At 50.2% G+C, this 25,880-nt stretch overlaps 2 long non-coding RNA genes across 4 annotated transcripts; one reads left to right on the top strand and one right to left on the bottom strand.

Moving 5' to 3' along the window:
* The first annotated feature begins 202 nt into the window (after positions 1-202).
* Positions 203-1,039, top strand: LOC138684658 (uncharacterized). Its single transcript, XR_011323884.1, has 2 exons — positions 203-305; positions 491-1,039. It is a non-coding gene; the product is annotated as an uncharacterized lncRNA (long non-coding RNA).
* Positions 1,040-8,872: 7,833 nt separating this feature from the next.
* Positions 8,873-15,764, bottom strand: LOC138684655 (uncharacterized). Of its 3 annotated transcripts, none has more exons than XR_011323877.1 (5): positions 15,307-15,764; positions 14,425-14,469; positions 10,681-10,826; positions 10,113-10,156; positions 8,873-9,080 (listed from the first exon to the last, which is right to left on the bottom strand). It is a non-coding gene; the product is annotated as an uncharacterized lncRNA (long non-coding RNA). The 3 variants fall into 3 exon arrangements; XR_011323876.1 differs by having other exon boundaries at positions 10,681-10,770; XR_011323875.1 differs by lacking the exons at positions 14,425-14,469; positions 15,307-15,764 and having other exon boundaries at positions 10,681-12,088.
* Between the last annotated feature and the right edge of the window lie 10,116 nt (positions 15,765-25,880).

Raw genomic sequence — 25,880 nt, 5'->3', positions numbered from 1 at the left:
CCGCTTGCTGCTGAGGTAATCGCACGTATCGGGCTGGGGGGGGAGCAGAGAGAAACCCTTGCGAGTTCGAGGGCACTACAGATGCTCCACGTTAAACCCACAGAGAAGGCAAATTTGCTGCTAGTGCAGAAAAGGTGATGGAAAAATTGCTGTTAACAGATCGTGCCCTGTTCCTGAACTGGTCCCTTGATGTGTTTTTGTTTCAGGGGAAAGAATGAAATTTCCTGTCTGGTAAATTCAGAGCTGCCTGTTAGCTTCTTCAGGGTCGAGTGTTTCTCTTCTCTCTGTTCCTACTGATTTTATGGGTAAGTTGGAAATAGCCTTTTACTTTTTTATGTATAACTGAATTTTTAGGAATATGTGGTGTCCCTGTAGTTCATTTTTGAGCACCTAGATGCCAGTAGAAATGTAATGAGTGAAACATGATGGGAACTGGTACTTAAACTTGATTTTTATTTGGTTTTGGTTTTTTTTTTCCTTCCCCATTAAGAGTGTTGATGGCATGTTGTCCCGTGGGACAATCCCCATTCCGTTCAGCGGAGTCTTCAGTCTAGGACTTTTAAGTCGAAAAAATTTGTCCTTCCAAAAAGGGCCTAGTCATTCCTAGGACCGAGGCATAGACTTGGAGAGTCGCTTAAGTACGTGATCGGAATGAAAGCCAACTTTCAGTTGATGTTGCTGCTGTTGGTCTTTGCTTTCGTTGATTTTTCCACCACTCCCTCGTGGTTGGGAGCTCTGAATCGTAATGTTTTTCAGTCTCTAACACACTTCCACCCACCCACCCCCCCAAAAAAGGAGAGGCGGTGTCTAAAAGTTAATTAGTTTCCTCACAAATGCGTGAGTAAATAAAATTTGAGTTATGATGATTAAAACCATAAAAATGACACCAGTCTTGCAGATCTGGACTATTTCTGAACAGGCATTCATCACACGCAGAAGTCGTCAGGGTACGGATCACCTGCGCTTCATGCTCTGACAAGACAAAATGCTGAGGCAGGGATGAGCTCTGAAAGAAGAAGGGGAAAAAAAAAAAAAAGAAGGCTACAAGGTCACGGTTTTGTTTTGTTGTTGTTTGATTTTAGAGAGTGCAGTATTGACTGGTGCCAGCCTGCAGAGCTCTTCTGCTGCCTGACCTCTCCTTCTCTTTCATGGCTGTAATTGTCGTTTGGATAATTGTAGAAGAGCAATTAAGTTACTTGCCTCTGTGAACGTGCTGGTAATACCAGGAAGGCAAATGCGTGAACCAGTAGTGAATAACTTGGCTACAAGTAGAATTTCTGAAGAAAGAACAGCAGCAGCAACAGGAAGCAAATAGCAAGTGACCAGAAACTTGTGTGTGTCAAACGCATCAAAGCTTTATTGCCGAATGTTGTTTGGCAATATGTTCCAAATGGCTTTTTTTGGTAAACGTAAATTCTCAGGAAGTTCAGGGTTGTGTGTGGCAAACTGTTTCCCTCTGCGCACGCGTCCTGCTACGAAAATAGCATGGGTCAATGGCAAGTCCAGCGGCAGGGCTGCTGTGCCCTGCTCTCGCCGTTGCCGTAGTAGCGTTGTGGTATTTAGACCTTAACGGACGGGCTGAGAAATGGAAGGAGAATGCCCGTTTCTGTAAGGGCTCAGAATGCCGACCCTTTTCTCTGCCTGCCGCTCCCCTGTGCGTGAGATGAAGCTGTTTTATTTTTCTCCCTTGTTCCTGGTCTAAATATTTCTGGAGCTGTTGCTGCTGTGGTTTTGCAATTGGTGTTACTGTGTTTTTGTAGCGTTCTAGCGATGGGTCGTTTCTACTGTGGCGAAGCGTCGAGATACGGTTTTCGGTTTAAAGCGTCAGAAACTACGTTCACGGAAACCGGTAACTCGTGGCGGAGCGGAAACCGATCTGGCACGTGCAGCTGTGCTCGCAGGGGTGCTCGGTGGTTCCTCATCAAAACGGCAGGGTGTGTGTGTGGACATCCGTAGGGTTGCGCTCTGGGTCCGAGAGCGTTAACGTATTTTTGCTGTTGGAAGACGGAATGGAGCGTGTGCCTGTTAAATCTCAGGGCGGTCAAAAGCTAGGAGGGACCCTGAGCGGGTTTGGTGGCACAACTGCGGTTTTAAAAGATCTTGACCGTTTGGAGCAACGGCCTGGAAAAAAAGATTCCTTTTTTGCAACGAGGCAGTTCACAAGGACAGATGTGTTGCTGTGCTCTTTAGCAAAAATGCTGAACTTGGGACGTGTAGGGTGATGAAGCCTCGGCTATACTAAGGCTTGAGAAAATGTATGTAGGTCTCCATGTCTGTCACCTGCGTGTATCGAGGAAAGTGAGTTCTAGTGAAAGTAAAGTTGCCAATGAGTCAAAAAAGAAAGGGAAGAAAAAAAAAAGGCACGGTTGTCTGAAAAATGCAAAAGCGCTAGTGGCCTGTGTCAACAACTGTACCGAAGATGACGCAAAAATACTTTTTCCTCCGCTCAGTCGTACTGTCTTCACAAACCTTCACAAAAAAAAAAAAAGGGCAGCTTTGGATTCCTACCCAGCTTTGTGCTAATGTTTTTTTTTCTTCTCTCAGCTGGATGTCAGCTGGCACCGTTTCGCCGTGGTTGCCCTTTCTTCTGCCGTGACGGTACGAGACAGATGGAAGGATTCCGTAGTGGCCTGCAAGTACAAGGTACGCCTACGATGTGTGTCTGCATTTTTCCAAAGGTACTTGCGGTATGGACTTTAACGTTGAGAGTGCGCCAACTCTCCTTCTACTTTTTTTTACGTGAAATATTTTAACACAAATGCTAAAAATAAGTTCTGTTCCGGAGCATGTTACACCTATACAAAGTTTACTTCCCTCAGTTTATTTTCTCTTCCTGAAAGCATAATCTTCTGTTGCTGCGTGCTTGCTAGTAAATGATACTGTGAAAATAATTTTGTACTAAAAGAGGGAAGAAACTGTTCATAAGAGTTCAGCTGTTCAGAAGAAACAGACTTTGTTTTCATGATAAAACCTTTATGCTTTTACAGTCAATGAGTTTTTTAAAATATCTTGCTTTTACAGTCAGTGAGTTTTTTAAAATATAGTAGTACTCAAAAATGTTACTGAGATAATTAGCATCTGTACTAAAAGCGATCAAGGTCAAAGAAGAGAGGTGGACAAAACAGGACAAATGAGCGTCGCATCTGTGTGTTTTCCAGGCTTTCCCAGGAAGCGTTAGCAGCCTTGTAACTAGTGACAGTGAGTCCTGAGGTGTTTTTGATGAGTTACTGCTTCAGTAATGTATTTATTTCCTTTAACCTACAGTGTGTAATTTTGACTTCAGTTGGAAAGAGATTTTCCAAAATGGAAGTCTTTCTCTCTCAAAGAAATTTTGGTTTATGAACTTCCCATCAGAGTGGCTCTTCAGAGGTGATCGACTTGACAGTAGAAGTCATCAGTAACAAGACTTTTCACTCTCTTTAAAACAAGGAAGAAAAAAAAAAGTCAACTTCCTTCCAAAGACCCAAGCACCGCCCATCTTCCTAAAGTTGATGGCATCACTGGTCTTTGGTTTCTCAGTTGTAACAGTCGAGATAACATGAAAACGTGTTGCTCTGCATGCTTCAGTACTGCCAAAAGCATTAGGAAACCCGCCAGTCCTTTTTGGTAGCCTGAGGTATTGCAGCACTGGGGATTTTACAAACTGACTTGCATTGTTTAAACTGCAACTGCCAAATAGCTGTAGTATATGATTTGTTAGGTGTATGCAAGCAGTTAGGTATTTTTCTAAATGTTTAAAAAGAGAGGCAACTGAATGTTACGGGGTTTTTTTTCCTGATGTTTTGACGGAGTGCTCTGAAGTAATTTCTTTCTGTCTGGCTTTCAATGGTGCGTTTCCCTGGCAGTTCAGTAGCACCTCTCTTGGGCAGCTCAGCTGGCCAGGTTGTCCCTCCTCATTAGGTAACACACAGAGAAACCCCTAGTCACGTTATAACTGTGTACTTTGGAGAGAGATAATTTAATGGTATGAATTCAGAGCTGTGCAAGTTAAGGTAATGGAAAAGGAAAATCAAATACTTTTACAGTATAAGTATTTTTATTGGATGTATATAAACGTGGGCACACCTTTTTAGTGTAAAGTGAATTATTGAGATTTATTCTTTATTTTTCATTTTGCTCTTTGAAGTTTTCCACTTCACTTTCAGCTTTATTCACCAAACAAGCAAGATGCAAAGCAGCAGCAGGAGCGCGTGGGCTGTAGCTGTTGCGGTGGATCCGTAAGCCTAGATTCTGATTGTGTACGACCTCGTCCCGCAGCCTCCCAGGGTTATCTCCCTGCAGCAGTGCTGTAAGGAAGGGAGGAGACGTTTTCCGACACCGGCAAGAGTGTTTACTTGTATGCTAAGAAGGTGTTCAAAATGGTATCAATAAGCCTAAATGCTGATTTTAAGTGTTCAAATCGCTCTTAACTTTTAAAGGAGGTGGTGTATTTCGAGCTGACCTGTTTACCTGGAATCCTCCTTTAGCTCAGCGACTCTTCTTGTGCATCCCCAGCCTCTGCTGGCAGGGCGGTACGAGAAGCTGGAAGGTCCTTGACTTAGTGTAAACACTGCTTAGCAACAACTACAGCATCGGTGTGTTGTCAACATTATTCTCATCCTAACTCCAAAATGGCCCTGTACCAGCTACTCAGAAGAAAATGAACTTTATTCCAGCCGAAACCAGGACAACCCCAAACCCCCTGATTCTGGGTCTGCAACGGAAAAAACCAAACGACTTTGGGACTCCTGGGAAAGCCAAATCCGCCTGGATTTTTGTGCAGCCGGAAAGCGAAAAACCCACCCCATTTTCATGCACAAAACCACAACCAAAAGATCACCCCTCTTTATGTTGTGGAAAAGCACTGAAACACACCCCAAACTGAGTATTTTGAAAAAGCAAAAAACTCCCCAGTTTGGGGAAGATTGGGGGTGAAGCACAGGCAGTTTGAGGGGCATTGCTGGGGGTCCTCCCAGTGTGGATGATCTGGTGTGGATTCTCTGTTGCGGGTTATCCCAGGTGAGTTACCTGCTGTGGATCATCCTGGGTGGACTCCCTGGGGTAGGTCATCCCCACCCGTGTCCCCCCATGCACCTTTGTACCCTCACCTACCCTCCCGCCGGCGTGTGTTTCTCCCCCGTATGCCCCCCGCTGCTGCAGCCCGCCCCCTTCACCCATGCGAGTTTTTAACCCACGCGAGTTGTTTCCCCCCGCATCCCCTGCTCTCCTGTCTCCTGCCCCCCCCCGCCACCGCTTCCTTTCCCTCCTCCATATTCCACCCCCCCCCCATCATCTGTCAGGCTCCAGACCCCTGGCATGCTGCCTGCGCCCCATTCTCCGTCATTTTTGTTCTTCTTTTCCTTACAAGTTGTTGTTTCTTTTTAATGATTAAACTGTTTTCGTTTCAAGCCACAAGTTTTCTCACTTTCGCCCTTCCGATTGTCTCCCCGACCCACTGGGGGCGGGGGAGCGAGTGAGCGGTCGCGTGGGGCTTCGTTGCCGGCTCGCGACACGAGGTGAGTTGCAAGCCCTGCCTGGCTAATGCTGGAGGCTCTCTATGTTCCTCCTGCCATCTTGACGGGCCGTCCTTGTTCTTCATTGCCGCTTTATAGCGAGCGCCTCTCGCTCTGTAAGCGGCAGTAGTACTGGGGCCGTGCAGGTACTGCGTGTTGCAGGCAGCAAAGGGCAATTGTGACGCTCGCTGGCGGGAGCGGCAAGGAGTGCGGAGCCACGCTCCTGTAGGGAGCAAAGATGGAACCTCGAGGGCTCTACGGTCATCTGCTGAGGACTACTAATATCCCGACACGCCTCTTTGCTTTCCCTGCTTCAGGTCTGATTACTTTGCACGCCGGAGGGCGGGGCGGTAAGTAACACCGTGCAGCGTGTCTTCGATCCGAGACAAGCCCCGCACAAGAAGCCTTGCGTGCGTGCAGGATTAGGAGAGCAGAGTTCCGATAGCACAGAGGTGAGGAAAGGTGCGCCCACCCCAAGTGAGCCCCAGGGTCGCCAGGGTATCGCTCGCTTGCAGGTGGGCCGCTGGCATCTGGTGCGCTGGGACGCGGCGTTTCCTGCTGGACAGAGCTGCCCCTCTGGCACAGAGCAGCTTTGGGTCTCTTGTGGCCTGCCTTCAGGCTGTCACCTGAACCAGGCGTTATGGTTTTTTTTTTTTTTTTTAAATCTCTCGCCAGCAGCTGTTGACTGGCTGCTTTCACTCCCGCAACCCTGATGCCACATGCAGAGGGATACAGCAGTCCCTGGGGCTTGCTCCAGGGGACCACCCCCCCTCCCCCCTGCCGTTTGCAGGTCCCTGTGCTGCTTCTCCTGTCTAGATAATGGGGTGGGGGGGCAGGGACAGAAGCGACCACCCGAGTTGTCTGTTGTTTGCACTTGACTGCTGTAAACGCTCCAGCCAGTCGGGTGCTTTTTGGAACGGGGGCGATGGAGGTGACTGCCCGGGCTGCGAGTGGGGAAAGGGCAGGGCAACGTAAGCCCTGTGCCCCCAGTAAGTAGTTGCCGCCTGTGGCTGGTCTCTACTGGGCTGAGCTGTCAGTCATCCCTCATCCAGCTGCTGCTCAGAAGAGGATGGTTACGGGGATGCGGATGCTGCTGCCCGGTGACCGAAGGTGGGAACTGGCGTTGGGGAGGGGCGCATGCGCGGCGGGCTCCAGGTGTTGCCGGGCAGCCGGGAGGCGTTACGGCATCTCGGCAGGGGCGCATGCGCGCTGTGCCGTTTACGGCGGTCGCCGCTGTTGCCTGGCAACCGAGTTGCGACACGGCGCCTCGGCAAGGGCGTGTGGGCGGCGGCGCGGTGTACGGCGCTCCTCCTGTTGCCTAGCAGCCAAAACTCGTTACGGCAGCTGGGCAACTGCGCATGCGTGGTTCGACTTTTACGGCGCTGGCCGCTGTTGCCTGGCAACCGAAGCGCGACACAACGCCTCGGCAAGGGCGCATGCGCGGCGGCCCGGTTTACGGCGCTCCCGCTGTTGCCTAGTAACGAAAACGCGTTACGGCTGCTCGGCAACGGCGCATGTGCGCTGGCGCGTTTACGACACTGGCCACTGTTGCCTGGCAACCAAAGCGCGACACGGCGCCTCGGCAATCGCGCATGCGCGGCGGCGCGGTTTACGGCGCGCCTGCTGTCGCCTGGCAACCAAAACGCGGCCCTGGTGGTTGGGAGCCGCGCATGCGCGGTGGCGCCTTTTGCCGCCCTCCTGCTGTTGCCTAGCAGCCAAAACGCGGGACAGCGGCTCGGAGCCGCGCATGCGCGGTGGCGGCGCGTTTCGCCAGCGCTCTCTTCCGCCACCTATTGAACAGACTTCGGTACTGCAGCTGGGCTGCCGCCCATGCGCGCCGGCGCCTTGTGCCAAGCGCTCGCCGCTGCCACCTCGCGGCCAATGTTCGGTACTGCAGCTCGGAGGCTGCGAGGGCGCGGGGCTGCCGCTGTCCTGCACCTGCCGTCCGACGGTAACGGCAGTGCGGCACCGGCGGCAGGTGCCGCCGCGCTCGTTGCTTCCTCCCGGTGAGGAAACGCCGCCGGAGAGGAAAGCTTGCACGGGCTGCCTCTGCCTGGCCTCCCTCTCCTCGCGGCGCGGGAGCACAAAGGGACAGGCGGGGCGCTTACCGGCTGCGGGCAGGAGCTGCTGCGGCTGAAGCTGGAGAGGCCACAGAAAGGTAGAGAAGAAGAAATGGAAGGCTGGCCGGCCAGCAGCTGCCTCCCGCTGCAGGCAAGAGAGAGCCTGCCTCTCCGCGTGTGGAAGGATCCCTCTTCGTAGTCCGCAGCAGGTCAGACCGCCGAGGTGCACCGCAGGGTCCGTACGCAGCACCGACGGTGCGGTACGGCCACGTAGCGTGCGAGCGAGCAAGGCTCCGTGCCTAGGAGGCCTCGTCTTGCAAGACCTATGAGACGCGTGTTCTCCTAGGGGGAGGACGGCCGCGCCGCCGGAGTTACAGAAGAGGAGGGGAGCGGGAGAGGAGCAGAAAGAAGCGTCTGAACTGGCAAATTCTCCTGGCAGTGCCAAGAACAAGAGCTGTGGCGAGCCCCGGGCCCTCGGGGCCCTGTCTCCCCTCTTCCGCGTTCTGGTCCCTCCCTGCCCCTCCCCTGGGCCCCTCTCTTTCCCACACCGCTGCCTTTTTTTTTTTTTTTTTTTTTTTTCCTTTCCTCCCTTGTACCCCTGATACTGAAAAGCCGGTCGAAGAAACTCCCTAAGACTCGTTTTGGAGTTTTGGAAAGCAGGCATTCTTCATTGCAGCGCTGGATGCACGGGGGATAGTTGCACCTAGCGTGCATGCCACAGCTTTAGCACAAACAGGTTATACAGAATAACTAATTGCATGTTAATCAGATTAGTATACATATACGTAAAAACGATGGCAACCGATTATCGTAGTACTGCCTACATCCGATCACGCGCAGTGAAGGATCCATTTGAGACGAAGGGCTGCTTTTGCAACCACCGACCCATTTGAAGTTCTTGCTGGCTGTCCCTGAAGTCTTTATTCTTGTCCTTGTTCTTTGATCTTGAAGCTTAACGCAGTTTCAATCACCTGTGGTCAGTTTCAGCATTGTTCTCATCTAGCGTACAGGAACATCTAGTCACAAGAGCAAAGAACTGCAAAACTTAGGAGTACCTACCTCTGCTAGTCAATTGCTTGGCTATACTTCTGTCTATTGTTTCAATCGTAGTGTTACTATAAGATTTCTAATAATTATTTACCAAATCTCACTTTTGCAGTCACCTAGCAGCAAACCAGTTTCCACAGCTGGTACAAAATATTAAAACCATCCCAATATTTAGATGTGCCATACAGAATGTATGGGAATAGGCTATCAGAGGTGCCCGAGGGGCAGAGGGAGCGCCGGGGGGCGCCCCGAGACCCGGAGCAGATTCGCTGGCAGGACTCGATAGGCACGCGACTGACTGAATAAACGCTGGCCGCCCGTCCCCTTTGCCCTCCGGGCTGCGTTTGCGCTCCCTTTGCACGAGGCGAGGGGCCGTGAGGGAGCCCAGGGGAGGAGGAGGTGAGGCGCTGGGGGGGGTCGGGCCGTGCACACCCCCCCCCCCCCCCCCCGTTCCTGCTGGGCTCCAGCTGTTGCAAATATTCTGGTAAAGAAATCAAAATTTAATCCCATAGAAGAGTTAGGTTTGATTAAGAAGTAAAATTGTGAAGCATAACGTATAGGATCGTTAAGTTTGAAACGTAGCCATAGAGACTTTAGGAACTGTGTTACGCGTGACTCTAGGAACCTTAATATTGTTAAAGTTTGAAATAGCTAACCCTAGAAACCTCACCAGGAAGTTACTGGTTTTTCTACGTTCTGTTTCAGGAAACTAAGGAAACCGTCGTGGACACGCCCTTACCTTTCCCATCTCGATTTGAGTATCGAAGATTCCAGTCAGCAGAGCTAAGTGTAACTGACCGATGATTGTTTTTAAATAAGAATATTGATAAGGTTATATAATCAAAGGACCGATCATTATAAAGGTTAAATTTAAGAACGAGCAGAGTATGCATTTTTACGGAAGGAGCTTAGGTAACAATGACCTGACAAGAAAAGTCTGTAAAAACGGATGGATTTTGATACTAAGCGGGACACGCCTTCGGAGGAGCGATCCCCCGTGTCCCCAGCGCCGCGATAAACAAAGTGCCTGCTTCTTAACTTCACGTTGGTGTTAAGGAGTTTTATTCCGGATTTCGGTAACGGTTTCGGCGACCCAGATGGGACCTTGCGAGTGAGACCGGACGAGATCGAGCGTCGATCGAACTCCGGCCGGCACCGAGGTATTCTCGGGGAGAACCATCACCCTCGACTCGCAAAGCTCCTCGCAGCGTTGCCTGGAAAAAAGGTAAGGCGCTGCTTCTTTGGAATTGGTTTGGAAAGCCTGCCCGTGAGGCGCGGCGAAAGCTTCGCAGGGTTGGGGCTTGGAGGGTACCCGTCTGCAGCGGAAGCCTAGGCGTCTGCCCGTAAGTCATAAGCGAAAGCTATTGCTGGGTTGGACTTTGTGTATTATTTGGGACAATTGTCATTTGCATTTCTTTGGTATTTGGTATTTGAATGTATACAAGTATAATGGCATTAGCAAAATTGTTTAAGAATAAGAGTGCAGGAAGTAGAACTGCTGATGAAAAGATACCAAAAACATCACCGTTGGGACGTTTATTGGCACGTTGGGGTGAACTGCAGGAAAAATGGTAAACAAACAGAACTTTGAGTTGCAATACTATATTGCAGTTACTGTTGTTTTGTAGGAGAGAGAGTAAATGGAATAAAGTGCCATATGTAGATTTGTTCTTTTTAAGTGAACGTATCTGACGGGGACCGGAGGGGAGTCTCCCAGCAGAACCTCTGGTTACAGCTAAACTGGGAGAGACAGAAAATTGAATTTGAATTGACACTAGAGTCACCTTTTCAGTATTAAATACCTTAGAGGGAGAGTTAAGTTTTGAAGAAATTGGTGGTGTCGGTGCAACAAGTGAACGAGAAACTAGACCCTTCTTTAAGTCTTTCACAATGAAATTAGGAAAAGCAACGGGTCACTCAGCAGTTTTTGTATGTGCCAAATTCTCCTAAACTCCTGTTAAGGAGGGATCTATTTGAGAACTTGGAGGCAGAAATTAAATTTAAAAATGGAGAGATTAAAATTTTAATTCCAGAAACTAAACGTATCGAAGCAGTGGCTTTGTTGTTAGCAGGACGGTTACCGACAGCAGAAGGTTATACCAGTCAAAGTCTAATGCTGTAATTCCAATCGTCTGGACTGGGAAGTTCCTGGTAAATCCAAAAAGCAGAACCTGTGAGAATTGATTTAAAGCCAGGATCGAATCCGGTAAGAATTAAACAATACCCCCTAAAACCGGAAAGTCGGAAAGGGTTAGTAATGGTAATGCAAAAATTTTTAAGATACAAATTGTTAATAGAATGTGAATCCAGATATAACACCCCGATCTTGCCTGTTAAAAGGCTAATGAAAAAGATGATAGATGAGTTCAAGACCTCCTCAGAGCAATAAATCAAATAGTACAAGATATTCATCCGGTAGTAGCAAATCCTTATACTTTGTTAACAACCCTAACGGAGAAACAAGAATGGTTCACAGTGTTAGACGGAAAAGATGCCTTTTTCCGTATTCCCTTGGATCCCAACAGTCAAGAGGTTTTTGCTTTGGAATGGGAAAATCCTGAGACTGGGAGAAAAACCACAATATACGTGGACAGTCTTGCCTCAAGGCTTTAAGAATAGTCTTGCCGTGTTTGGAAATCAATTGGCACGAGAATTAGAGATTTGGAAGAAAGAAAATAATCAAGCAATCTTGCTGAAATATATGGACGATCTGTTAATTGTAGCTGAGACGGAAGAACAATGCACAAAGTTAACTATTGACTTTTTGAACTTTTTGGGAATCGGTGGATATCGAGTGTCAAAAGAAAAAAAACCAAATAACCCAGAAAGAAGAAACTTATTTAAATGAGTTTTAAAATCCTAAAAGGACAGAGACAATTGGGAACTGAGAGAAAAGAGGCAATTTGTCGTCTCCCCGAACCTAAGACCAAAAAAATGAATGACGAGCATTTCCGGGAATGGTTGAGTGGTGTCACCTGTAGATTATAAATTGTGGCTTGCTGGCCTGACCTTTACAGGAGCAGCTCAAAACCTCAAACAATGGATTGGACCGATGCCGAGAAAGCTACTTTCCAAGAATGGAAACAGGCTGTAATCGGGGTGCCAGCCCTAGGCCTGCCAGATCTCACAAAGACACTTGAACTTTTTGCTCGTGAAAGAAGAGGTATAGCTCTGGGTATCCTGGCCCAGTATTTAGGGCCAAGTGGGCGAGCCGTGGCCTACTTCTCGAAGCGATTAGGTAATGTGAGTCTGGGATGCTCTGGTCGTCCGAGAGCCGTCGCTGCAACTGTGCTACTGATCCAGGAAGCTCGTAAGTTCACCTGAGGACAAAGGATTACTGTACGTTTCCCATATGATAACTGTTGTGCTAAAACAGAAAGGGGGGCATTGGTTATCCCCTAGCAGAATGCTGAAATACCAAGTGGCGTCGCTGGAACAAGATGATGTTTACCTAAAAACTACTACCGCCGTTAACCCTGTTGCGTTTTCAACAACTGATCAAGTTAAAGGAGAGCTGGAACGTGACTGCTTGCAGACAATCGAAAGAGTTTACTCCAGCTGACGGGATCTCTGAGATGTGCCGCTAGAAGAAACGGATTGGGAACTATATGCCGACGGAAGCGGTTCCATCTGTGAAGGAAAACGTTTATCAAGACAGACAGTAACTACCGAGGAGGTAATTGCGTTGCCAACTTTGCCTTCGACGATATCTGCCCAAAAGGCTGAATTGATAGCTCTTATTCGAGCTCTGGAACTAAGTCAAGGAAAGCGAGTCAACACTTGGACAGACTCAAAGTACGCTTTTGGAGTAGTACGTGCACGTGGAGCGATACGGAGAGAAAGAGGACCGTTATCTGCACAAGGAACCACCATTCAGCACGCAGAACAAATACCGAAATTGTTAGAAACCATTCAAAAACCAACAGCAGTCACGATAATGCACTGTAAAGCACATCAGTTAGGTAAGACCGGTCCTAACGCAGGTAACCGACTGGCTGATAAAGCTGCTAAAGAAGCTGCGGAAAAAGGCATCCTAGCACTAGTTCCAGAGAAAAGTATAAAATTGCCTAAAGAAACTCCAAATTATAACGAAAAAGATGAAGAATTAATTATTAGATTGCAGGCTAACAAAATGAAACAGGATAGGCTGTAACACCGACAGGTCAAAGAATAGTCCCACCCACGATAATAAGAGAAATTGCCCGAGCTGAACATCACGAAGTATACTGGGGAACAGAAAGTGAAATATGACAAAGATTGTTTAAACAATTAGAAGCGGATGTGAAATTTATATATAAAAATATCCCCGAATCAGTAATAAGATCATTTTTGGGATTCTTAAATAGGGAAATTTTTTTAGGAGAATATTAGCAAATTGATTGTATAGAATTGCCTTGAAAAGAAGGATCTATCCTAGTTTTAGTTGATATCTTTACTGGGTGGCCCGAGGCTTTCCCTTGTCGCACCAACAAAGCAAGGGAAGTACTCAAAGTCTTGCTCAAAGAGATAATACCAAAATGTGGGGTGCCTGTAGGAATGTCATCTGACAATGGCTCTCATTTTATAGCAAAGATTATGAGACAAGTTGAGCAAATTATTATCTATAGATTGAGACTATCACACCCCACATAGACCACAAGCAAGTGGGGGCGGGGGGGGGGGTGGGGGAAGAGAGAGAGAGAGAAAGAATGAACTATACCCTTAAGCAACAGTCGAGTAAAATTTGCCAGGAAACCTCACTCCTCACATGGGTTAAAGCATTACCCACGGCTCTATTAAGAATCAGAGTATAGCCAGAAGAGAAAGAAAATTTAAGTCATTATGAAATGTTGTATGAAAGACCATATCAAGAGTCCTGTGTTCTGAGTATCGTGAGTGCCTTTGGAGATAATGTTTTTAAAAGGTGTTATGATTTCTTTAAGCGATTCTTTTCAAGAACTTTGTCAGTATGTCTCCACAGCTGGACCCTTAGAATTGGACGTAGCAGCGCATCCCTTCCGACCAGGAGATTGAATATATATAAAATCACCGAGAAGTGGAAAGGACCGTATCGAGTCATTTTAACAACGCTTACAGCAGTAAAGGTCTGGGAGAAGAACCTTGGCTTCATTATTGAAGAATAAAGAAAGCACCAACAAGAAACCGGAAGTCTAAAGAAACTGGCCCTTTCAAACTGAAAATCTATAAGTAAGTTTCACGTTATCTGTTTGGGAAAACAGCTGTGTAAAGTTGATAATATTGGGGTTGCTATTAGGAATATTGTCGAGGGCAATAATCTTTTTGTGTGTTTAGAGGGCGTATGCATTTTTTTTGAGGGGTTCTAAACATGAGATAAACAAAATGAAACAATTATTGTTTGAGCTATTAATCTTGAGATTAACCGTTTTTGTAATTTGGATTAAAAAAAAAATAATCTAGTTTTGTAACTGATTCAAAGTTTTGTAAAGACACAAAATTTAACCTCAGTAACAGCCTGCCTTCCGATTCCAAAGTCAGATGAAAATCTAGTTCCGTGGAGAATACTGACATTGAATTTAACCAAAACTTGAGAAAAGATGCAGAACAATGAGAATCATTTTAGCAAATTAAATGGGATGGATTTAAAAGGCAATTTTTTTTTTTAATTTGAAAGAAGGAATTATAGCGTTGTGAATTATAACATTACCAAACCATCCACCTCATGGACAAAAGAATTCATTTAATCGCCCTTCGGGAGAAACTTGTACAAGCACCCCTTGGGGCTGTCAGTTGCCAAAACCGTAGAGACAAGTGCAAAAAGGAACTTGGGATCATATTTGAAACATAAAACGCTGTTTAGAATTTACTGGAGTTCCAGGATCCTTGTTCGAGCCACCCAGAGTCGGGACCATCTATGGAAATTTAGACTGGTTTAGACAACCAGAGAAAAATCACACCTCCTAAACAGAGCTGAATGAAGGTTTATACTTGCAGCTCTTCTGACCCCAAACTCCAAAGACTTTCTCTAGTAGCTAAAGCTCTAAGATGGGGATGTATTTGTAGAAAGTATAATAATATTTGACATGATCTTTGGTCCCCTCTTCGGGACCAAACGGAAAAAATTTAGCTTGGAGTTGACTGTATTAAAGGACAGGTGAAAAGTTTAGGGTTAACTGTAATGAACGGGTTAACTTTGTTCATGAAATCGAGAAGGGGGAAGAGACATATTGAGAGTTAACATATGCCTTGTGTAATTAACAAAAACTTGCTTAAGTGATGCGTGAAGGTCACGGGAGGAAAGCAAAGGCTATAACTTACTAGATAAGGGGGAGGAAAGCAATGGCTATAACTTACTAGATAAGGAGAGGAAGGACAACAGCTGCAATTAACAAAGACTGTATTTCTCCACATCAAAAGACATTCTACATCAAAGGATACTCATCCTTGAGAAAATTTACCGAATCTACATAGTAACAGACCTGCACAAATGAGGAAAGAAGAAGCAGGACAAGGCGGAGACTTACAAGAAAGGGGGTACATGAAATGTATATAAGGAATGTAACGGTAACATAAAGTTGCGGGCCTGTGGCGGAGCATTGCCTCCCCGGCCGCCCAGTGCTGTTTTGCTCTCTTATCGCTTGCTAATAAATTCGATTTTTTATTCAATACAAATTGGCTCCTCCAATTTGTCACGAGCGTTTATAACATTAACTGTTTGGGTGAGTAGTGATGATATATGATCCACTCACCTTTTCATGAAGCAGAAAGGCAAATCGTGGACTTTAGACTTAATAACTCTATTCTCTCTCTGGAAGAAATCTCCCTTGTGGCCTCGCTGGTGGACCTGGGTAAATGGAAAAGATGATACCTGGCAATGGCCAAGTCTTAGAACTAAAATAAGAGGGGTATTAAAATCTGTATTTTGACCCCAGTTAACACCTCTTCCAACTCAGATGACTCTTGACATCTTTCATTCAATCAGGGAAGTGCCTGCTGCTTAAGTTCACATTGGTGTTGAGGAGTTTTGTTCCGGATTTGGGTACCACAGCTGCGGGCCGGGGCTGGAGGAGCCGCAGGTGCGGGCAGTGAGGCTGATGGGGACGGCCCCTCCCTGGCCAGGGGGGGCTGCCGGGGGAGGGGCCGGGGCGGGGCCGGTGGGAGCCCAGGCAGGAGCGGAGCGGCGGCCGGGGTGCGGCTGCCCCTCGGGAGAAGGTGAGCAGGGCCGGGCGCCCCTCGGACCGCGAACGTCGGGGGCGGGGGTGGCCCGGGGGAGGTGGGGGCCGCCGGTGCCGAGGCCGAGCCCTGGGGGCTCACAGGGGGGCTGGGAGCACGTGCGCGCGGGGGGCGGGAGCTCACAGGGCCGCTGGGAGCACGTGCGCGCGGGGGGGGAGGGGGGGGCTCACAGGGCGGCTGGGAGCACGTGAGCGCGCGGGGGGGGGGTGCTCACCGCGCCCGGTGGCGGGGCTGCGCAGTCGGCCGGCGGGTTCCGGGGAAAGCCCCGAGGAGGACGGCGGGGTCCGTGTCGGACGCACGGAGCGGCAGCGGGGCCGTGCCCTGCCCGGAGCCGGGCGGGGGGTGCCGCGCCGTGCCGGAGCCGGGCGGCGAAAGCGCGCCGGAGCTGCCCGGAGCGGCGCTGGGGGCTCGGCGGGAACTGCGGCTGCGCCGGCGTGGGGGTGGGCGGAAACGGAAGCGGCGTCCCCTCGGGGTCCGGCAGCAGGGCAGGCTGCCTCCCGGGGCATGCCGGGAGCTGTAGTTTTCGCGGACTCGGCGGCCGGGCGGCAGCGTGGCTCTCGGGCGCGGCGTAGTCCTCGCTGCCGCCGCGGCCGCCAGAATCCGACCAGGTCAGACGCAGGAGCGTTACCGGTTTCGTGTGGTTTTCCGCGGGCTTCCCGCTGCGCCCGCTCCCCGACCAGCCGTGCGGACGCGCCTCCTGGGCGCATGCGCTGTCCTGCGCGTGGGGCAGCCCGGCGTTCGCTCGCCGGCTCTGATCCCTCCGGCGCATGCGTGGTCCCTGGGAGCAGCGTGGTGGCGCGCAGGGCGTGGGTCTCGGCGGCAGCGGGCGAGCGCCGGGACCGCGGGTGAGGCGAGCGATCCCCTCCGGCGGTGGCGGTGGCGGGGGGTGCCTCCTGTCCGCTGGCCGCCCGGGGCTGGCGGGACGGGAAGCTGCGAAGCGGCCGCCGCGGCAGGCTCCCGGTCCGCCGGAGGCGAGCCGGGCCAGGGCAGTGCCCGGCAGTTCCCCGAGAGCCGATAGAAGGGAAGAGGGGACGGAGGCGGGCACCCCCCAGGCGCGGCCAGCGGGCGCCTCCCCGAGTCGCCGGAGCTCCCCCGGCGCCTTCGCTCGGCCCGTGCGGCTGCCCCCAGCTCCAGCCCCTCCCCTGAAGCCTGTGCTGTAGCCGCAGGCAGCCCCCGAGCCCTGTCGTGAGGGCAGCAAGCTGGCCCTGCGATGTTCTCGAGTCTCCCTGAACGTGGGTGCCGTTAGCAGCGGCGCGGGGAACGAGCGGCGTCTGCGGAAGCCCCTGCGGAAGGAGGGGCTCCGGCCAGGGTCGAGCTACGGTAATAATGGTCACTGCTGCCTCTTTCCCTCTCCCAGAGGCCACACTGTGAGTGCGGTTGTCCGTTCGTCCCCGGGGATGCCGTTGACTGCAGCGGCCTCAGGCTTGCGTGGGCTGTCTCTGCCTGGCCTCCCTCTCCTTGCGGCGCGGGAGCACAGAGGGACAGGCGGAGCGCTTACTGGCTGTGGACGGGAGCTGCTGAAGCTGGAGAGGCCACAGAAAGGTAAAGAAGAAGAAATGGAAGGCCGTCTGGCTGGCAGCTGCCTCCCGCTGCAGGCAAGAGAGAACCTGCCTCTCTGGGTGTGGGAGGATCCCGCCTCGTAGTCCACAGCAGGTTAGACCGCCAGGGTCTGTATGCATGACCAGCAGTGCGGTACGGCCACATAGTGAGCGAGCGAGGCTACGTGTCTAGGAGGCCTCACCTCGTAAGAGCTGCGAGGCGCTCACGTGTTCCGTTATGTGGAGAAGAGGAAGGGAGGAGAGAAGGAGAAAGAAGCGTCTGAACTGGCAAGGTCTCCTGGCAGCTCCAAGAGCGAGAGCTGTGGTGAGTCCTGGGCCCTCGGGGCCCTGTTGCTCCTCTTGTGCCTCCCGGTCCCTCCCTCCCCCTCTCCTGACCCCCTCGCTTTCTAATGCTGCTGTGACGTTTGGTTTTTTTTTTTTGGTTTTGTTTTTTGTTTTTATTTTGCTTCCCTGTGCCTCCTCTTTTCTGTCTATTCTCTTGTCCTGCTCCCTCTTCCTCTCCCCCTTCCTCTCTCTCTCTCTCTCTCTCGTTCGACTGCCCCCCTTTCTTTTTCTCTCTTTTTCTCTCTGCGTTCTTGTCCTGCTCCCTCTCCCTCTCCCCCCCCATCCCCGTCTTTGTTCTGCAGCCAGTCGCTGTTTTTTCCTTTTCCATCTCCTTGTCCTGATCTGCATCCGCCTCTTTCCCCGCCTCCCAATTTCTCTGGCCTGTTCCCCTGGCGTTCTTTTCCTCTCTGCGCCTGTACATGCCGCTCTGTGTGCCTGCCTTCCTATCTCTCTTCTTCCTACTTTCTGTTTCTCTGTCTATCCCTTTGTCTTGCTTGCTGTTGCTGTTTATTTTTGTCATTCTGGATCTCACTGTCCCCGTCCTCCTTCCTTTTCATCTCTTACTCTCTGTGACCCTTTGTGCTGCTTCCTGCCCCTTTTTTATTCACCCTCCCTCTCTCTGCAGGGCTCGTGATACCTCTCTTTCTAAATTTCCCACCCCCCTGTGCTTCTCACGGTCTCTGTCTCTGTCGGTCTCTCTCTCTCTCTCTCTCTCTCTCTCTCTTTCTCATTGTTCTTGTCTGTCGCGCTGTCTTGCTTCCTGTCCTGTCGTTTCTCGCTGTATCCCTTTGTCCCGCTCCCTGCTCGTATTCGTATTCCTCTCTGTCCTGAGGACCGTCCCAGTTTTTTATCTCCGTCCTGCCGCTGTCCTGATTTTTCCTTCTCTGCCATGTTCCCTGTCCCTCTTTCTGTCTCCTCTGTCCCTGCTGCTTATTTCTCCATCTCTGTCCAGACCCCTGTGCCTTCCCCCCCGCCCCGCCTTGCTGTCCCTCTGCCTTGCTTTCTTTCGCTACTTTTTCTGTCTGTCTTTCTCTGCCCCGTTCCCTCTCCCGCCCTTTCTAAGTGTGTCCGCCTGTCCAGCTAGCTGTCGCTTCTTTCTTTTTTCTGTTCCTCAGTACTTTTTTCTTTTTCCGTCTCTCTCTCCTGCTGCCCATCGCAGTTGGTTTTTTTCCCCTCCGATGCTGGCCTGCTCTTTGTCCCTTTTGTCTCTCTGTGTCCTTCTGTCGTGCTCCCTGTGTCTATTCAATCCCTTCATCTCTGTCCTGCAGCCCGTCGCTAATTTTTTTTTCTCTTCCGTCCCTTTGTCCTGCTCCCCGTCCTTGTCTCTCTTTCCCTTGGTTCTGCCTCCCGTCCTTTTTTCCTTTCTTGCTCCATCTCTCTGTCCTGCTCCCTATCCCTCCCGCGCTCTCTCTGTTTCTGTGTCCTTCTCCTTGCCTTTCCCCACGGTCTCTGTCTTGTACCCTCTTTGGTTTTCTTGTTTTCTGGGTGGCTGGGCCCGGCTGCCCGCGGGGGTGCTTCGGCTGGGGGGTTTGGGGTGGGGGCCTGGCCGTGCCGGTGATGGCGGGGAAATAAAGCCTGAAAAGGCAATCGTGAAGCAACGCCCTGCCTGTGCTGGGGCTGCCCGGCAGAGGCGTGGGGCCGGGCCCTCCGCAGGTCCTGAGCACTCCCCGAAACTACGTGTGGGGCCCCGGGGGTGCAGGGCTGTGGGGTGGCTACGCTCGGCGTCGCCCGTGGGCACTGCAGGGTCAGAAATGGAGAACAAGTTTTCTGTTCCTGGGGCTTGACAACAGGCTCGCGTGGCTGATGTGGGGGCTCGGAAACAGACCGAGCTGCCCGGCTTTGGGCCCATAAACAGAGGTCCCGCCCTGCGTGTTTGGGCCTTGAGAACAGGCTCAGCAGCCGGGTTTTTTGGCTCCCAAGTGGGCCCCGAGTCAGCTGGTGTGGGGGCCAAAAGCGGGAGCCGGCTTGACTGGTTTTGCAGGCGGGTGGGAGGGTGTTGGGGGCTGCGGGGGGAAGCGGGGGGCGGGCAGGGTGCGTGGACCCTCCCCGGAGATGGGGATCTGGTTGTGTCGGACGCCAAGGTTTGGGAGTCCGGCACGCAGCAGGCCGAACTCAACATCTGTGATGGTCTGTGGGGGGGAAAGGTGCTTTTCAGACCCCACGTGCCCTCTTTGAGTCCAGCTCTTCTTTCTGCGCTGCTCAGAATAGTTGTTAAGTAATTAATCGCGCAAATTAACGAATACTTATTTGGCGTGTAACTCTGATGTTTAATCCTAATGCTCCAGTTTTGACAGCAGTTGATAATACAACCTTATGGAAAGCCCAGACTGTTGCACGTAGCTGGAGCTTGTAAGGAGAAGCAGCTGAAATCAGCCGGAGCTTCAGTGCGGAGCTGGGGCTTCAAGGAGCCAGAACTGTAGCAAGCGGGAGCTGGAACGAGGCGGGGTGTCCGCTGTCTGGAGCGTGCATTAGCCAGAGGCAAAAGTACCTGCGGCTGTAACGAGCAGGAGGCGGATTAGCTGGAGCGTCTTTTTGCTGGAGCGTCCGTCGGCCAGACCGCTCCCAGCACGGCGGAAGAGCGGCCGGGCGCAGGCAGGGCTGTCCGCAGCAAGCAGCTCCGAGCAGCAGGGAGGTGAGTTGTCCTTCTGCCAGCGGAGAGGCCGGCCTCTTCCGTCGGGGATGCAATCCACGCCGCGCTCCTCTCTCTGCGTGGAGGGTCTCTCCCAGTCCGTTCCCGCGGGCAGAAGCGAGGTGGGGGTCACCCTTCTCTCCTGGGGCAGCCCCCCCTGCGAGGGGGCGCGGGCGAGGTGTCGTCGTCCCCTTGGTACCGGGCAAAGGGGAGAGAAACCGGCCGGTGGGAGCTCCTGGGGTGCAGAGCCCTTCCGGCAGAATCCTCCCCTGTCTTTTCACCGTTGGCTGGGTGTGATAAGCAGGTTCATTTCTTTGTCTCCTCTTCTCCCAGTGTCACCTTCCGCGTCACACGAAGAAAATCCTGCGTGGTCAATTCCGCTTGCTGCTGAGGTAATCGCACGTATCGGGCTGGGGGAGCGGAGAGAAACACTTGCGAGTTCGAGGGCACTACAGATGCTCCACGTTAAACCCACAGAGAAGGCAAATTTGCTGCTAGTGCAGAAAAGCTGATGGAAAAATTGCTGTTAACAGATCGTGCCCTGTTCCTGAACTGGTCCCTTGATGTGTTTTTGTTTCAGGGGAAAGAATGAAATTTCCTGTCTGGTAAATTCAGAGCTGCCTGTTAGCTTCTTCAGGGTCGAGTGTTTCTCTTCTCTCTGTTCCTACTGATTTTATGGGCAAGCTGGAAATAGCCTTTTACTTTTTTATGTATAACTGAATTTTTAGGAATATGTGGTGTCCCTGTAGTTCATTTTTGAGCACCTAGATGCCAGTAGAAATGTAATGAGTGAAACATGATGGGAACTGGTACTTAAACTTGATTTTTATTTGTTGGTTTTTTTTTTTCCTTCCCCATTAAGAGTGTTGATGGCATGTTGTCCCGTGGGACAATCCCCATTCCGTTCAGCGGAGTCTTCAGTCTAGGACTTTTAAGTCGAAAAAATTTGTCCTTCCAAAAAGGGCCTAGTCATTCCTAGGACCGAGGCATAGACTTGGAGAGTCGCTTAAGTACGTGATCGGAATGAAAGCCAACTTTCAGTTGATGTTGCTGCTGTTGGTCTTTGCTTTCGTTGATTTTTCCACCACTCCCTCATGGTTGGGAGCTCTGAATCGTAATGTTTTTCAGTCTCTAACGCATTTCCACCCCCACCCCCCGAAAAAAGGAGAGGCGGTGTCTAAAAGTTAATTAGTTTCCTCACAAATGCATGAGTAAATAAAATTTGAGTTATGATGATTAAAACCATAAAAATGACACTGGTCTTTCAGATCTGGACTATTTCTGAACAGGCATTCATCACATGCAGAAGTCGTCAGGGTACAGATCACCTGCGCTTCATGCTCTGACAAGACAAAATGCTGAGGCAGGGATGAGCTCTGAAAGAAGAAGGGGAAAAAAAAAAAGAAGGATACAGGGTCACGGTTTTGTTTTGTTGTTGTTTGATTTTAGAGAGTGCAGTATTGACTGGTGCCAGCCTGCAGAGCTCTTCTGCTGCCTGACCTCTCCTTCTCTTTCATGGCTGTAATTGTCGTTTGGATAATTGTAGAAGAGCAATTAAGTTACTTGCCTCTGTGAATGTGCTGGTAATACCAGGAAGGCAAATGCTTGAACCAGTAGTGAATAACTTGGCGACGAGTAGAATTTCTGAAGGAAGAACAGCAGCAGCAACAGGAAGCAAATAGCAAGTGACCAGAAACTTGCGTGTGTCAAACGCATCAAAGCTTTATTGCCGAATGTTGTTTGGCAATATGTTCCAAATGGCTTTTTTTGGTAAACGTAAATTTTCAGGAAGTTCAGGGCTGTGTGTGGCAAAACGTGTCCCTCTGCGTACGCGTCCTGCTACGTAAATAGCATGGGTCAATGGCAAGTCCAGCGGCAGGGCTGCTGTTCCCTACTCTCGCCGTTGCCGTAGTAGTGTTGCGGTATTTAGACCTTCATGGACGGGCTGAGGAACGGAAGGAGAATGCCCGTTTTCTGTAAGGGCTCAGAATGCCGACCCTTTTCTCTGCCTGCCGCTCCCCTGTGCGTGAGATGAAGCTGTTTTATTTTTCTCCCTTGTTCCTGGTCTAAATATTTCTGGAGCTGTTGCTGCTGTGGGTTTGCAATTGGTGTTACTGCGTTTTTGTAGCGTTCTAGCGATGGGTCGTTTCTGCTGTGGCGAAGTGTCGAGATACGGTTTTCGGTTTAAAGCATCAGAAACTACGTTCACGGAAACCGGTAACTTGCGGCGTAGGGGAAACCGATCTGGCGCATGCAGCTGTGCTCGCAGGGATGCTCGGTGGCTCCTCATCAAAACGGCAGGCTGTGTGCGTGGACATCCGTAGGGTTGCGCTCTGGGTCCGAGAGCGTTAACGTATTTTTGCTGTTGGAAGATGGACTGGAGCGTGTGCCTGTTAAATCTCAGGGCGGTCAAAAGCTAGGAGGGACCCTGAGCGGGTTTGGTGGCACACCTGCGGTTTTAAAAGATCTTGACCATTTGGAGCAACGGCCTGGAAAAAAAGATTCCTTTTTTGCAACAAGGCAGTTCACGAGGACAGATGTGTTGCTGTGCTCTTTAGCAAAAATACTCAACTTGGGACGTACAGGGTGATGAAGCCTCGGCTATACTAAGGCTTGAGAAAATGTATGTAGGTCTCTATGTCTGTCACCTGCGTGTATCTAGGAAAGTGAGTTCTAGTGAAAGTAAAGTTGCCAATGAGTCAAAAAAGAAGGGAGAAAAAAAAAAAGGCACGGTTGTCTGAAAAATGCAAAAGCTCTAGTGGCCTGTGTCAACAACTGTACCGAAGATGACGCAAAAATACTTTTTCCTCCGCTCAGTCGTACTGTCTTCACAAGCCTTCACAAAAAAAAAAAAGGCAGCTTTGGATTCCTACCCAGTTTTATGCTGAAGTGTTGTGGTTTTTTTTTTTTCTTCTTCTCTCAGCTGGATGTCAGCTGCTACCGTTTCGCCCTGGTTGTCCTTTCTTCTGCCGTGACGGTACGAGACAGATGGAAAGTTTCCGTAGTGGTCTGCATTTGAAGAATATTTTTTATTTGAAGAATAAAATAAAGAGGATCTGTAGGGTTTAGGGATTATTCCGTGCGGGGCCCGGACGATAGAACGCCAATATGATGATTAAAGTCGTCCCTTTATTGAGCTTAGCTGATCATTTTTATACAGTTCTCTAAGTTGTTTAGAAACTCTGATTGGTTGCTGCATGCAAGCATTTGGTGTCCACGCGCACAAGCATAAACGGTGCTTGGTTACATCAGTACTGTCCACGCGCACGAACGTAAGATTAAAGTTAGTTATACCTGCTCTGTACACGCGCATAAACATAGGACATAATTGGCCGTATTAATTAGAGCATGCAGGACTTGTCTTAGTCCAATTGGTCGAGATAAGCCCCTGAATTGAGGTTGTTTGTGCCAAGTTCCCTTTATCATGGAATGTGCACCTGTGTTTTTCTAATTGGTATCTTTCTTTTTCTCTCTTCTTGTTTATTCTGTTCAAGGCCTTCTAAAAGCGTCTGGAACGCTCCTGTGACCATGAGCTACTTGTAGGCCCAACAACTAAATTCCCTATAACTGAACACTACAAGGATCCAGCCAGCAGCTGCAGACAGGAGATAGCCTGCCTCTCCAGGTGAGGATGGATCCTTCTTAGCGTAGTCCTCAGCAGATCCGATCACCAGCGTGCACGGCAGGGTCTGTATGCGTAACTAAAACCACAGTACAGTCATGTAGTGTGTGTGTGCATGTGAGGCTGTGTTTCTAGGAAGCCTCATATTGTAAGAGCTGTAAGGCACCAATCTATTCTCTTAGGTGGATGACAGTCAAGTGACTGCAGCTACAGAGGAGGAAGGGAGAGGGAGAGAGAGACAGACATGTCTGAACTGTCAAATTCTCCCAGCAGCTCCAAGAGTGGGAGGTACAGTGAGTCCTGGACCCCTGGGGCTGTGTCACCCCTCTTCTGCATCCCAGTCCCTCCCTGCCCCCACCTTTTCTTTCTCTCACTGCTTTAATTTTTTTGTTTTTTTCTTCCCGTACCTCTCCCTCTCTTGTTCTCTAAGTCCCCCTCTTTCTCTGTTCTGCCTCTCTGTTTTCTTTTTCTCTCTGCACTTCTGACCTGTCCCATCCCTCTTTTTTTATCCTCTGTTTCTGCCCTGCAGCCCATCACTACTTTTTCTTTCTCCATCTATCCGTCTGTCTTCTTATCCCAATCTTGTAATTCCTCCCTGTCTGCCCTTTAGCCCTTCACAGTTCCTGCCGCTCTCAGCTGTCTGATGCTGTGTCTCTATTTTTAAATTCCTTTTTCTGCCCTGTATTCTGGATACACTTTTACTTTCTTAGATTCTTTTGTTCCAGGTCCCTGTCCCTATGTTTTAACTTCTTCCCTCACTGTCCCATAGCCCATATTATTCTCTCTCTGTCTGGTTCCCTGTCCCTATTCTTTATTTTCCCTCTCTCTTCCCTTTAGATCATCAGTGTTTTTGATATTTCTCAGTCTCTCTCATCTACCTCACTCTCCGCTTTTTTAATTCTTCCTTCTGCCCTGTGGCTCATCACTAATATTTGTTTTTCTCCATCTCTCTGTCTGGTATCCTCTCCCTTTTTATTAGTTCCTCCTCTCTGTCCTGTAGCCCATTGCTACCCCGCCCCCGCCGCCCCATCTCTCTCTGTCTCCCTTTCCATACTTTTCAATCCCCCCTCTCTGCCCTGTAGCCAATCACTGTTGTAGTGAGTTTGTGTGGCAAGCTGGGGCAGGGGAGTGGGCAGGGGCTGCAGGGGTGGGTTCTGTGAGAAGACACCAGGACTTGCCCCCATGTTGGGCAAAGCCAGTTCCAGCTCCAAGATGGAGCTGCTACTGGTCAAAGCTGAGCCAACCAGCAACCCTGGTAGCACCTCTGTGATATGTAAGAAGGGCTAAAAAATGCTGTGCAGAAGCTGTCAGTCCTGCAGACACCAAAGTCAGTGAAGAAGGAAAAGGAGGAGGTGATCCAGGTCCTAAAGCAGATTCCCCTGCAGCCTGCAGTGAAGACCATGGTGACACAGGCTGTCCCCCTGCAGCCTATGGAGGTCCATGGCAGAGCAGATATGCACCCTGCAGCCCGCCAGAGCAGGCGGATGCACCCAAAGGAGGCTGTGATGCTGTGGAGAGGAGCCCACACTGGAGCAGGTTTTCTGGCAGGACCTGTGGCCCCATGGGAGTGACACCACACTGGAACAGAAGAAGAACATGAAGAAGGAAGGAGCAGCAGAGACAACTTGTGATGAACTGACTGCAACCCCACGCTCCCTCTCCCCCTGTGCTGCTTGGTAGGAGGAGGTAGAGAAGTCAGGAGTGAAGATGAGCCCAGGAAAAAAAGAGAGGGGTGGGGGGAAGGTGTTTTTCAGATTTGTTCATATTTCTCATTATTGTACTCTGATTTTGACTGACAAATTAATTTCCCCAAGTTGAGTCTGTTTTGCCTGTGCAGTAATTGGTGAGTGATCTCTTTGTCCTTATCTTGACCCACAAGCTTTTTTGTTGTATTTTCTACCCTCCTGTCTTGTTGAGGAGGAGGAAAGATAGAGTGGCTTGGTGGACACTCGTCAG

This window comes from Haliaeetus albicilla, chromosome 3 (genome assembly GCF_947461875.1).
Source record: "Haliaeetus albicilla chromosome 3, bHalAlb1.1, whole genome shotgun sequence".
Taxonomy (NCBI): domain Eukaryota; kingdom Metazoa; phylum Chordata; class Aves; order Accipitriformes; family Accipitridae; genus Haliaeetus; species Haliaeetus albicilla.
Note: the sequence above shows the minus strand (reverse complement) of the source record. Positions and strands in the feature narration are given on the sequence as shown.